Below are 14,092 nucleotides of genomic sequence, written 5' to 3'. Positions count from 1 at the left end.
AGCACGACCAAATTCGTGATTTAGTACTGTAGTTTAGTGGTATTCCTCTTCACTTATAAGTGAGAGGTCTTAGGTTCAATTATCGCCAAAGACGAATTTGAACCACATTATTGCTAACCCATTGTGAGGCTTAGCCTACCTTCTCTATCTTAGTGTAGATTGCTAACCCAATGTAAGGCTTAACCTACCTTACTATAGTTGTTAAAAAAAATAAAAAAAAATAGGACAACCAAATTATGATTAATGACCTCGTTGAATAAAAATAAAATTAATGAAAAAGATTGCATTGCTGGCAGTGAGCACTTTTTCTCCAACAAAATAGTATAATTTCATGTTTATTTTTTTGTCACTATGAATTAATCAGATTTGTTTATGCAAAATTGGATCATTGGTTGGCCAGCAACTCTTACTCGAAAGAATTTTTTTTTTTTTTAAATACGTTATTATTTATAGTAAGGGGAAAGGGTGGGTTGACACACTCCAACCTAGAATATTCATTTGGACTTTGAATTGAGCTGTAATGGCCGACACCAGAAGGGTGACGAAGCCATAAAGTGTAGTGATGTGAAAAATATGAGTAAATTTAAACCTAAAAGTGCCTAAATGCAAGAGTGCGCTTGTGAGCAGGAATGAACCCATTTCACACATGATGTCAGAGTATAAGTAAAGTACTAAAAAGTAGAATGAGATTTTTACCATCGAAGGTAATCTCTAATACCAAGATTTGCCAAGAATCGTCGTTGACACAAAAGTTCTGGTACTAAAACCTGGAGGGGCAAAAAATAAAGGTGAGTGGGTCTAAAAATAAAGCTTTGTAAAACCTTTTCAAAATGTAATAACCCGTCACTGTAAAACAAGTATAGTTTCCAAACATAGCATACTACATATAGTATAAAAATACTTATTGTAAATGGTAATATCATCAAGAATGCAATACTTCATAATATTTTGTAAATAAATACTCAACATCCAGTAATCACAATATCTCGAATAAACGAACATATCATATCGAGTGCTCATCGACATATGTTGACACACAAGTTCATGCAGAGATCTTCTGACATGAATTAATAGACTGGGTGTAATAATGATTTACGCTCTAATACTACAATCATGTGAAGACTAGCGTTATGCGCATCACGTACGAGTCCTAATTACCTATAGCAATCTAGGACAGGATTGACACCTACAATGGATCCAAAGTGAGCGTACGGTGCGATGTTAACATACAAATGAAAGACTGGCCATGGCCTAGTCTAGTACTAACACCAGTGTAGCACACGTTGAGCAGATAACGTAAATATGGTCATACAATGGTAAATCGGTAATGCTAGTCAACATAATATTATTTCATAAAATATTAATCATGACCATAAATGAAATCTCATAATAGTTTGCATGCTTGTACATCCCGTAGGAATTAGTATAATTTCATAAATCTCAACAATATAACATTTCTTATAAACGTTAATTTAATTATGACATCACGTAGAAAATTCATTAATAATTATATATATATATATATGGAAACTAAACAAGTGTAAATACTATATAAAGAAAAGACATAATCACATATACTTGCGAGGTGCAGCCATTCGAACTAAGCATAATATTGGGACTGATTAATAAAACTCAACAAAAATGATTAAATTTGGGAAAACGAATTGTGGATTTGGAACCAGGGCATCGAAATACGCTAGAAAAGGTCCCGGGCAATTTTTGTAAAAAGTCAATAGTCAATCCTAAAAAGTCAACCGAGATGTCGAGCTGGTCAACTACGTTAAAACTTCGGAATTTCACAAAATGGATGTCAAAATCGGGCTCGGGGCGTCGAAATTAGCCCAGGAGGGTTTTCGATAAAATATCAAAAAAGTCAACTAACGGTCAACAATTAACTTTAACAGAATATTCTATTCTCAAACAAAATATTCTGTTAAAGTTAACTGGAAGGTTAACGAAATATTCCCTCTAATTCTTAAATGGATCCGGGTCATGCGTTTGGGCCAATTCTTGAATCCGGTTTAGGACTTTTTCTCTTTTCTTTTCTTTTTTTCTTTTCTGGTTACCGTTGCACCTGCCAGAAAACTGGGGATTTGGCTAGGAAACTTCCAAGGCTCCGATTAGCTTCAAAACTCAACCAAAATCAATGCATAATATATGGTTTTAAAGCTGGAAGTACAAAAAGGAGAAATATACCTACATGAGGTCTTACAGTGGCCAGAGTTGGTCGAAAAATGGTTCGAAAGCCATCGGATCCTTCACCGAAAAATTGGGTAAAACTTTCTGAGGTTTTTCCTACCATTAAACTAGTCCAAAATCACATACAACACTTAAATTTGATACTAAACGACGAAAAAGGAAGAAAGTGGGGGTCCCGAGGCTTACCCCTACTCGAAAACAGAGATCTCACCAGAGATCATGGTATCGACGGTGGTTTGTTTTTGTTTATGCACCGATTGTGAGAAGAGAGAAAACAGGTAAGGGAGAGAGAGACATGGCAATGTAGTGGCATGAGAACTCGTTGAGGTGGTGATCGTGATGATGGACCAGTGTTGCTGCACTTCCGTGCAGTGCACAAAGCTAAGAGAAGGAGAGTTTGCTGGTTTATAGAGAATGGAGGGTTACATAGTGAAGAAAGAGAGCTGAGAGGGAAAGTGTGAAGTGAGAGAGATAGAGATAAAGTGAATTGAGTTAGAGAGAGAGTGACCCGAGAGATTTGGAAGGCATGAGAGAGGGAAAAAGAGTAAAGAGTGGGCCCCACTAGCTCACAAAAAAAGGCCACAAAAGACGAAACAGAAAAATATCTTGCGACGTGAAATTATCGAAATGCCCTTCACGTTCGTAATTTCGTAAAATTTTAACTGTAACTCCGATTTCGATTCTGCTTGCACCTACACGTTTGTACTTTCAAGTACAACACAAATACGCTAAATGATACACCCCAACCCAAAATGTCCACCTGGACTCCGAATCGAGTCGTGCTAGCCGACATTAGGAAGGTGATGAAGCCATAAAATATAGTGATGTGGAAAATGTGAATAAATTTAAACTTAAAAGATCTTAAATACAAGAGTGCGCATGTGAGCGGGAATGAACCCATTTCACAAGTGATGTCAGTGCATACATAAAGTACAATAAAATTAGAATAAGACTTATACCATTAGGAGTAGTCTTCGATATCAGTGTTGGCTAGAAATGGTCGTTGACAAGAAAATTGTCACTAAAACCTAGATGGGTGAAAAACAAGGGTGAGTGAGCCTAAAAATAAAGATTTGTAAAAACCTTTTCGAAAACCTAATAACCCATCGCTGTAAAACAAGTATAGTTTTCAAAATATACGTACTACGTATAGTAAGCAAATACTTACCGTAACCTGCAATATCTCAAGAATTCAATATGGTAAAATATCTTGTAAATAAACGCATGACGTCCATAATCACATAAGCTCGCATAAGCAAACATATCATATCGAGTGTTTATCGACACATGTTGACACACAAGTTCATGCATAGATATTCTGACATGTTAATTTAATTACGGCAGTCATATAGAAAATTCATTATTAGATGTATATATGGAAACTAAATAAATATATGTATATATCAAAGAAATGACCCACTCACAGATCATGTCGTCGAGTCGACCATGCCTCATAGCATCAAGAGTCTTAGCGATGTGTTTCGCCTAGAAACGAAACCATTTATGTAAATACGTAATGTATAAACGCGTTTTCGTACAAAGTATGGCTAATAAAGAAACTATTTTAAAATGGTCGAATTTCAGAAAACGGAGGGTGGATTCGGGTCTGGCACGTCGAGAAACTTAAGGAAGGACCTCAGGTTCCTCCACAGGTTGCCGCAAGATGGCTACATAGGCAGCCACGCGCCACCCACGCCCACATGCTTACGAGTATGACAGTACTCGCCTTCCTCACAAGTTCTTGCAATTTTGCAAGTTGCAAGGCCATCTTTTCGAGCTCCATTTGAGCTCATTTCTTAGTCATTTTCAGAGTTCTATATATGAATTTGAAGCTAGGAATAAGAGGGAAAGAAATATACCAGTTTGAGGTCCAGATGAAGCCTGAGACGGCCGAAAAAATGGCCTGATGGCCACAGTTCGATTTCCAGAAATCTGGGAAAAAAACTCCCTTGAGGTATTTCTGCACCATTAAGACCCACGTAACAACCTAGTAATCGTCTAGAACATTAACAAGGGGAAGATTAAAGGGATATCAAGTCCTACCTTACCTGGGATGACGGAAAAATACTCAGAAAGCTCTGAGTTTGAGTTTTTAGGTTTGGATGCCCAAATAGGGCGTTTGTACATAGTATTGCATTAGTAGTGGGTTGGAGGCAAGGACGACTGGTGGTCATGAAATAAGGCATCGGCGATCGCCATGGCTACTTCTGTGTAACGAACACAGAGTAAGTGAGAAAGATAGGGTGTCCAAGGGAGATGTTAGGGAGTGTGATCCCCTTGAATTTGAGTTTTGGAAAGGATGACAAGTAGTGGCCTTAAGGTGGAGGTTTAGTGAAGCTCGCCAGAGGTATGGTGGTAATGGCAGGTCTCTGTGTTTACAGAGTGAGAAAGGGTGTGAAAAGAGAGATAGAAATGAGAGTTGAAAGAGATAGAGAGACCCAAGAGTTTAGGGAACACGGGGAATGGGAAGAGAATGGGTTATGGGCCCCACTGGCTCACAAAACAATGTCACAAAAGAAAGAAAAAAAACAAAGAAATATCCCCCGCGATGTGAAATTACCAAAATGCCCTTTACGTTCGTAGTTCCGTAAAGTTTTAACTTTAACTCTAAATTCGCTTCCTCTTATGCCTACACGTTCGTACTGTCGAGTACTTTAAGAATACGATAAAATAATAGTTTGCACGCGTCACTAAAAGGCAGTCAATTAAAGTCAACAATCTCATCTCTAAGGCATTTTCGTCAAATCACTCTTTTAAATTTATATCATAAAATTAGGGACGGGTTGTCACACTAAAAGAATGTTTCATACGTCTCCTCATACGGTGGTCAACGAAAGTCAAAAATCTAGCCACATTTAAAATTAATAAAATTGTAAAATTAGAGACGGGTTGTTACAATCTGCCCACCTTAAAAAAAATTCATCCCCAAAATTTAATATCACTTGTTACACATAAAATACTCCAAAGATAGGAAGAAAAAAAATATATATATACACACACACATGCCCTTTATGCAAAAGGATCTCCATTTTTTTTTAAATGGGGATTAGGTGTGGAGCCCACTCCACATCAAACTTTAATGATCTGAACCGTCTATTTTGTAAGTCTCGATTCATAGATCATCCTTACAAAAATTCAATTGAATCCGAAACCATTTGCCTATTTAATTATCAAGATAAAATTTCATTGTTTCTTATATAAAAAAGTATTCGTTAATTTCTTTGAACGTAATTAGATGTCTTAAACATTTCCGATTTGGCTAATATTTTGCAAGGATGATCTATGAGGTCCAACTTGAAAAATACACGATTCGGATCGTTAAAGTTCAATGTAGTGTAGACCCTACAACTAATCCCCATTTTTATAAAAAAAAAAAAAAAAAAATGGGGATCCCTTCCCTTAAAGGTATCCAGTCAGAGTGGTTGCATAAAAGAGAATGTCATTCTATTGCGATCGGATTGCAATGATTCCTCTTTCATGCCTTCAAACTCAAACTTTCCTTCTCCTTCAACATAATACTATAATATAATACCTTTATAAAAACACAGAGTCAAAATATTTATATATATATGTATAATAACATCATCAAAAATACATATATAATAACGTAAAGTTAAAATAATTGTATTCAAATCAAAACTAAAAATAGAAAAATTTTCACCTACGCACTCATAGCGTCACGTACTCTGAGAATAAGTGTAGTATCGTTGGGTCAAGTCCAAACAATAAATAAATAAAAATGCTAATGTAGACAGGCCTACTTGCCCACTTGCTTAACAATTCCAACGAATAAGTTATCGATATTACAGTCTGCAGCCTGCAATACCGACAACTGATTGTTGCCTCAATGAGCAAATAATAAATTCTTGAGGGTGCAAGATTACCATCTTGCCCTCATTGGGAAATACATATAAATTGTCTGATTAAGGCCACAATCGCTCTTACGTACTACCCTCTCGGGTGACAACGTCAATAGTACATAATTTTGTTACATCGTAATCTCAATCATTCGAATACTAGTTCATAAAACTCTTATATCTATCATGTAAACTCTTTTGTCTATCATGTACTATCCGCAGAATCTCTATACAACGTCTCAAACGGTGCCATACCCAAAACCGAAATTGTAACCATAGTTACATGCAGTGGCGAAGCCATGAATTATTCACGAGAGGGGCGAAATTTAAAAAGTAAGAATTTAGACAATCATTCAAGGTCTCAGTCCAGGGTTTGCGAGAAGGTTAGCCAATATTTCATTCAACTAAGTAAGCTCATTTTATTGAGAAGATTTGGACTATTTGAAATATTCAAAGGAGGATTTGGAGTACTCGAAATATTCAAATGAGGATTTGTGCACTAACCGTATTATTTGAAGGAGGATATAAGTATCGTTTCTTATAGTATCGTTCCATTACGTAAATGTATAATGAGAACCTAAAAGACGTTAGGCTTTAGTCAGGCGGCAGCCTGGAGCCTAATGCCTAGCGCCTAAGCAGAACCTTGATTTATTATATTCATATAAATAAATGTCTATTTATTATAATAATAATATTATTAATATATAAAAATATTGAAAATTCTCCTTAGTACTTTGGTAAATCTAATAGCATGAGATAAAAATTCAAGTGATTACGAGTTTGTAATGCTTTACGAAATATTTTTTGAATATATGAATTTATTTTATATTGTATATGTGTGACTTGAAACTCATATAAAACAAAAGGATGTAGTGATTATATTTATATGATAGTGTGTACCATAAAAAATAAAAAAGAAATATAATTACAAAATTCAACTATTTTGTCGATTAGTATATCATTTTCTTTCAATTAGAGTGCTATCAGTTCTCCTGGTTATGGCGAAATGAATGGCAGTAACTACTGCCACATGTAAAATGTAAACAAAACTCAAAGCACTCAAACGGTGTCGTGTACTTAAGTTATAATAAAATAGGGTTTTAACTTTTTCGTCTTCTTCTTTCCGATGGAGGGTATGCAAACTCTGCAATCTGCTACTGCACCAAGCTTTGCAACTGTAACCATGGCTATCTTATTAAAGCCGAGATTCGCATTAGGCCGGATGTTCAAAAATAAAAAAAATAAATTAAAAAAATAAAAAAAACCAATCAGTTGTTGTGCAACAGTAGAACCAAATCACCGGAGAATAGGGAAGGGCTGAAGCCTGAACCAGTCGGGTTTTCCGGCGAGGGGAGAGGCTCAACCAGTGCTCTAGTAGTGTTTTCCGGTGAAGGGAGTGACGGCCGCCACTCCTCGCCCTCACGTGGCTTCGCCATTGGTTACATGCAAGATAAGTGTATGTTACAACCATACTTAGTTTATAGAACGGACAGACGTAACATGTTCCCAAGACTTGGAAGTGAAACGCGCATCACAGTGATGTACAGTAGTGACGTGCACACCATGTAACTGAGCAATGCAATTCACAACGCCATAACAAGCAGATTCATATTGAATTTCTCTCAGATTTAGTGAAAAACTATGTCGAGAAGGCTAAAAGAACACTCAAGAATTTGAGGGTCAAAACAAGTCTATTAAATCTAGAATACATGGTAACTGGAATGAATGCATGACATCTCACTACAACGATAGCCTCTGAGAGATTCAATCACCAACGATAAAGATTCGTTCAGCAAAATATTTGTTGGGTAATTGAGGAATTAATGGTCACAACTAAAATTTTAAGGTCCAAGCGATTCTCCTAGACGATCTGTCTGCATCCAAAAAATTGTACAAAGTGCAATAGGGTAAACATGTACCCAAGCTTGACTAGAATGCCTTCCAACACAAAGAGGTGACTATGGAATCACGGCCAAAATAGACGTCAATCGAAATGCCAAAAAATCTGAAAACTTTCAAAAATGAGAAATTTTACTAAGTGGTCTAAAATGTAGTCCCTCTGGACCAACAAAAAGTAAGCTGACTTCTCAAGTCAGTTGATAATCACTAAAACATCATTATGATCTCCACATGTACAAGATACCTCATACCGGGAGCTTCTGGTGATATTTCCCCATCTCCATTTGGATACAGGAAATGATTATAACAACTCGAACGATTTATTGATGATTCGTAAATAACGTCAAATCAATAGTCGTGAATTCCAACTGGCATAGGATAAGATAGGTTGAAGGTATTCAAGGGTAAATATATATTTTGTTATGGTAACCGGTAACTACGTTTGCACAACTGGGGTGATACACGATGATGCAATCGTAGGCGTTGATTTGGTTCTTCCATCATCACTGTCAGAAATTTAGTTGGTCTCAAATAAAGACAGTAACCGTTGACTCTAGTTCATGAGTAAGATGGTTCATTTTATACGGTTCCAACCGTTGTGAACATAAGCAATACTCCGTGCTGCACTTACACAGGCAAAACATCAAGAGAAAGTGTCATGGTGGATTTTGAAATGATCTATGTCATCGAAAGGTGTAAAGCAAATGTGAGGTGAGACAACAGTTCGGTTGCAAGAAACTTGGTTCATAGTCAACATCACAAACTAAACTAACTTTCCTCGGTCAACTTGTGAAGAACAAAGCTATAGTTGAAAATTTGTTAACAAACTGTCGATAGAAATTGACAAAACCAAGAATATCATGCATTTCACAATAATTTGTGGGAATGTCACACTTTCTTTAGCTACAACCTTTTTTGGGGAAATGAAAAGAATATCTTATGCTAGATCACGTTTCCCAAGAAAAGTACTAGATCTAAACAAAGCTACACTTGAGGAATTTGGTATAAAGCTGAGAAGTGTTTAGAGAATTTGCTCTTGTTGTTGGAGTAGGTGAGAAAGTCGTTAGCAAGACTACTACGAATTCATCTTGCTAAAGAAGAAAACTAGTGCTTTACAAGTGTGTAGGAGAGACCATCGATTCGAAGTATGGGTTGACGGTTTTAATCGTCACTCGATTAAGTTGCCATAATCTAGGTACAGCCCTGAGGTTCGGTATATCGTCTTCGCGACTAGGTTTGAGGTCCCCTAAGGTGAAGTGTTGGGTTGTATAATTCCTAATCAATAAGCTTTTTCAACTAGGTTTTCTCAATGTCAAAGAAGTTGTTCGATATGATGCAAAGAGATTAAATGTGGTATTAGAACGGTAGATCAATGGTGTACTCTACTTCCCGCTTCGGTGGTATCCCAGGTAAAATTTCAGAGAAATGTCGCCAAAGATATGCATCCTCAGAACATACGATATTATTTCCTTTCTCTATGACACGTACTAATAGGTCTTCATAGCTTTTTCGATACTTAATTCGCTCTTACAATAGGAAATTAACTCGTGCTTCAATTTTAATGTTTGTCTATGGAACTGACCACAAGAATGACTGGTCAAGAATGTTTGGGTTACCTAAATAAGTAATATGGTTAACACCACAGCGAGTTTACTATCCTCCTACAAGGCTTGTTCCTAAGTTTCCACGATTGTAATTTCTTCGACTCAGGTAATCACCGTTAATCAGTCTATCATTCGCGTCGCTAATTAATGCATTTATCATATTTTGATATTGTTCGTTATCCTGAAACTGTGAACCGGCGTTCTGGCACAAAGGTATCACTCCCAAATACTAGCATGTGTCTGGTATCAGAAATCATAATGCCTGAATACTGGTTGACAGCTCCTGGATATCGAATAGTATGGTCAATGAATAGAGGCACTATAGACTAATTACATGTTAAAGCCCACTCAAGTGGATTGTTTCGGAAGATTAGTAAGGAACTGATCCTGTGAGTTGGTTTAGTTGATTTTAGGAAAAATACTTACTGATTCGGAAATTGCTAATAATCTACTTCAAAATAGGATTTAACGGAATAGAATCTTCCTTCCGAAGATCCGGAATTATAAATCCGCTTAAGGGATTAGTATAGTCGGGGACCAAAGGTGATTGTCCCCAAGATGTTCTTCCATTGAGTGCTACCACATTAGCACCACATTGTTGTTCAAGACATTTCCAGAGATTTCGACGAAAAGTAAAACTTCGTAGGAATTCAATTAAGTGGTATACTAACAGGCACTACCAAGGAATCAAAACTATTTTTGGTTTCCTATCTCGAAAGGTTTGGTAATGGTGACGGGAGAATAATGATGGGATTGATTGGTAAATCTCTGGTGATACACAACTATCGATACATTAGCCCTACTTCAAGGCCATCAACTCATCTCAAAGTTATATATTTCTTTGGCATGGAGGTTCTTGTTTAAAATATTGAGGTGGTTGCCAATATGTTCTTCTAAAAGATCGATAAGTCGTCCAAGTAATCCAAAATTGAAAAAAAATTAAAAAAAAAATTGAAAAAAAAAAAAAAAAAACTAACACATTTTTTGTGCTTGACGAGATGGCAAGATTCGAAATTAGGTTAAAAAATCGATCACGCGTGTGATGGACACAATATTGCCCAAACTTATGTTCTAATACTAAACTAACACACCCCGGCCCAAAATATCCACCTGGACTTCGAATTGAGTTGTGATGGCCAACACCAAGAGGGTGACGAAGCTATAAAATGTAATGATGTGGAAAATGTGAGTAAATTTAAACCAAGAGTACGCTTGTGAGCGGAAATGAACCCATTTCACATGTGATGTCAGAGCATAAGTAAAGTATAGTAAAAGTAGAATGAGAATTGTACCATCGAAGGTAATCTCCAATAACAAGATTTGCCAAGAATCCTCGTCAACACAAAAGCTCTACTCCTGAAACTTGGAGGGGTGAAAAATAAGGGTGAGTGAGCCTAAAAATAGAGCTTTGTAAAACCTTTTCAAAACGTAATAACCCCTTGTTGTAAAACAAGTATAGTTTCCAAACATAGCATACCACATAGAGTATGAAAATACTTATCGCAAACAGTAATATCACTAGAACGCAATACTTCATAATATTTCGTAAATAAATACTCACCATCAGGTAATCACAATATCTCGAATAAACAAACATATCATATTGAGTGCTTCTCGACATATGATGACACACGAATTCATGTAGAGATCTTATGACATGAACAAGACTGGGTGTAATAATAATTTGTGCTCTATCACTACAATCATGTGAAGACTGGCGCTATGCGCATCACATACAAGTCCTAATTGCCTATAGCAATCGAGGACAGGACTGACACCTACAAATGGATCCAAAGTGAGTGTATAGTGCGATATGAACATACATGTGAAAGACTAGCTCTGGCCCGGGCAAATACTAACACCAATGTAGCACACAATGGGCAGATAACGTAAATATGATCATACAACGGTAAATCGTGGTCGTAAATGAAATATTAATCATAGTCATAAATCTCATAATAGTTCACCTACATGTGCATCCCGTAGGATTTAGCATAATTTCATAAATCTCAACAATACGACATTTCTTATAAACGTTAATTTAATTATGGCATCACGTAGAAAATTCATTAATAATTATATATATATATATATATGGAAACTCAATAAGTATAAATACTATATAAAAGAAAAGACCCACTCACAGATACTTGCGAGGCGCAGCCATTCGAACTAGAAAAGCTAAATTCTCCAATAGTAATCGCACCTAAGCATAATATTGTGACCGACGATTAGTAAAAATCAACTAAAATAATTAGATTTGGGAAAACAGAGTGCGGATTTGGAACCAATGCGTTGAAATACGCTAAGAAAGGTCCCAGGCAACTTTCGTAAAAAGTCAACGAAAAGTCAACGGTTAACCTTAAAAAGTCAATCGAGATGCCGAGCCGGTCAACTATGTTAAAACTTTAGAATTTTACTAAATGGATCAAAAACGGACTAGGGGCGTCGAAATTAGCTTAAGAGGGTTTCTGAGAAAATTTTGAAAAAGTCAACTAATGGTCAACAATTGACTTTAACGAAATATTCCATTATTAGACGGAATATTCTGTTAAACTTAATTGGAAGGTTAACGGTGGAATATTTTCTCCAATTCTTAAATGGATCCGGGTAGGGTTAATGGTTCATGGGTTTGGGCCAGTTCTTGGATCCGATTTGGGCCTCTTTTTTTCTTTTTTCTAGTTGTCGTTGCAACCGTCGAAAAATTGAGGATTTAGCTGGGAAACTTCCGCGGCTCCGATTAGTATCAAAACTTAACCAAACTCAATGCATAATATATGGTTTTAAAGCTGGAAGTACAAGGAAGAGAAATATACCTAATGAGGTCCTACCGTGGCCGGAGTTGGCCGAAAAATGGCTCGAAAGCCATTGGATCCTTCACCGGAGGTAAAACTTTCTGAGGTTTTTCCGACCATTAAACCAGTCCAAAATCACATACCGCACTTAAATTTGATACGAAAAAGGAAGAAAGTAGGGGTTCTCGAGGCTTACCCCTACTCGGAAAGCAGAGATCACGCGGAGACCATGGTGCTGGCGGTGGTTTGTTTTAGTTTATGCACCAACGGTGAGAAGAGATGAAACATGCGAGGGAAAGAGAGACATGGCAATGTGGTGGCCTGAGAACTCGCTAAGGTGGTGGTCATAATGATGGACCGGTGTTGCTGCACCTTTCGTGTAGTGCACAGAGCTGAGAGAGGGAAAGTTCGTTGGTTTACAAAAAAGGGAGGGTTATAGAGTAGAGAAAGAGAGCCAAAAAGGAGGGTGTGAAGCGAGAGAGATAAAGATAGAATGAATTGAGTTAGAGAGGAAGAGAGTGACCTCAGAGATTTGGAAGGCATGGAAGAGGGGAAAAGAGTGGAGAGTGGGCCCCACTGGTTCACAAAACAAGGCCATAAAACACGAAACAGAAAAGTATCTCACGACGTGAAATTATCAGAATGCCCTTCATGTTCGTAGTTCCGTAAAATTTTAATCGTAACTCTGATTTCGATTCCGCTTGCGCCTATGCGTTTGTACAGTCGAGTACAACACAAATACGCTAAAAAAAATGTTTCATATGTCTCCTCATACGGTGGTCAACGAAAGTTAAAATCCTCGCCTCTAGGGGTATTTTTGTCACTTCAAACATTTAAATTAATAAAGTCATAAAATTAAGGACAGGTTGTTACATGGGATTAGCCTCACAATGGGCTAAGAATAATGTGATTCAAATTTGCTTTTGGTGAGAATCGAACCTAAGACCTTACTTACAAGTAAAGAGGAATATCACTAAGGTCATCTCCAACCGAAGGGTCCAGAGGGCCAAAGGGCCGAAAATAGCCCGAAAACCATCTCCAACCGAGGGCTAAGCCAGAGGGCTGTGGAATTTGAGAGGGCCCCACGAAATCGGAGAGAGCTAGAGGGCTGGCCAGAAAAACTGGAAATCCTGTCGGTTATAACCGACAGGAATGCTTTGATTTTTTTTTTTTTTTTACCGTTTTATTATTATTTTTTATTTACAAAATTTTTCCTATAACTTCTATTTTTCATATTTTTTTTTAAATTCTATTTTTTTTCTATAACTTTTATTTTACAAAATTTGTTTCATATTATTTTTTAAATTCTATTTTTTCCTACAACTTCTATTTCACAAAATTTGTTTCATTTTATTTTAAATTCTATTTTTTTTTCATATAACTTCTATTTCACAAAATTTGTTTCATATTTGTTTTGCAATTCTATTTTTTTCCTATAACTTCCTAAGCCATTATACAACATTAAATTAAATTAAGTAACATGAAACAACATTAAACAATATGAAATAACATTAAATTACATTAACCAACATAAAAATTATACTACATAAAAAAAACATTTAACAACATGAAACTTAAACAACATTTAAGTTGTAGTTTTTAAATAATAAATTATGTTTAACCCTATAGCCCTCGGTTGGAGACGGTTTTTTGTGATAGGGCTAAAACGAGCCCTCTGACCCTTTGGCCCTCGGTTGGAGGCGGAAGCAAACATGGCCCTGTACTATTCATTAAAATA

Source organism: the organism of the source record quoted next, unplaced genomic scaffold, assembly GCF_019419815.1.
Source record: "Pyrus x bretschneideri cultivar Hongxiangsu unplaced genomic scaffold, Pyrus_bretschneideri_v1 Contig40, whole genome shotgun sequence".
Classification (NCBI taxonomy): Eukaryota; Viridiplantae; Streptophyta; class Magnoliopsida; order Rosales; family Rosaceae; genus Pyrus; species Pyrus x bretschneideri.
The sequence above is the reverse complement of the archived record's forward strand: the minus strand, read 5'-3'. Positions refer to the sequence as shown.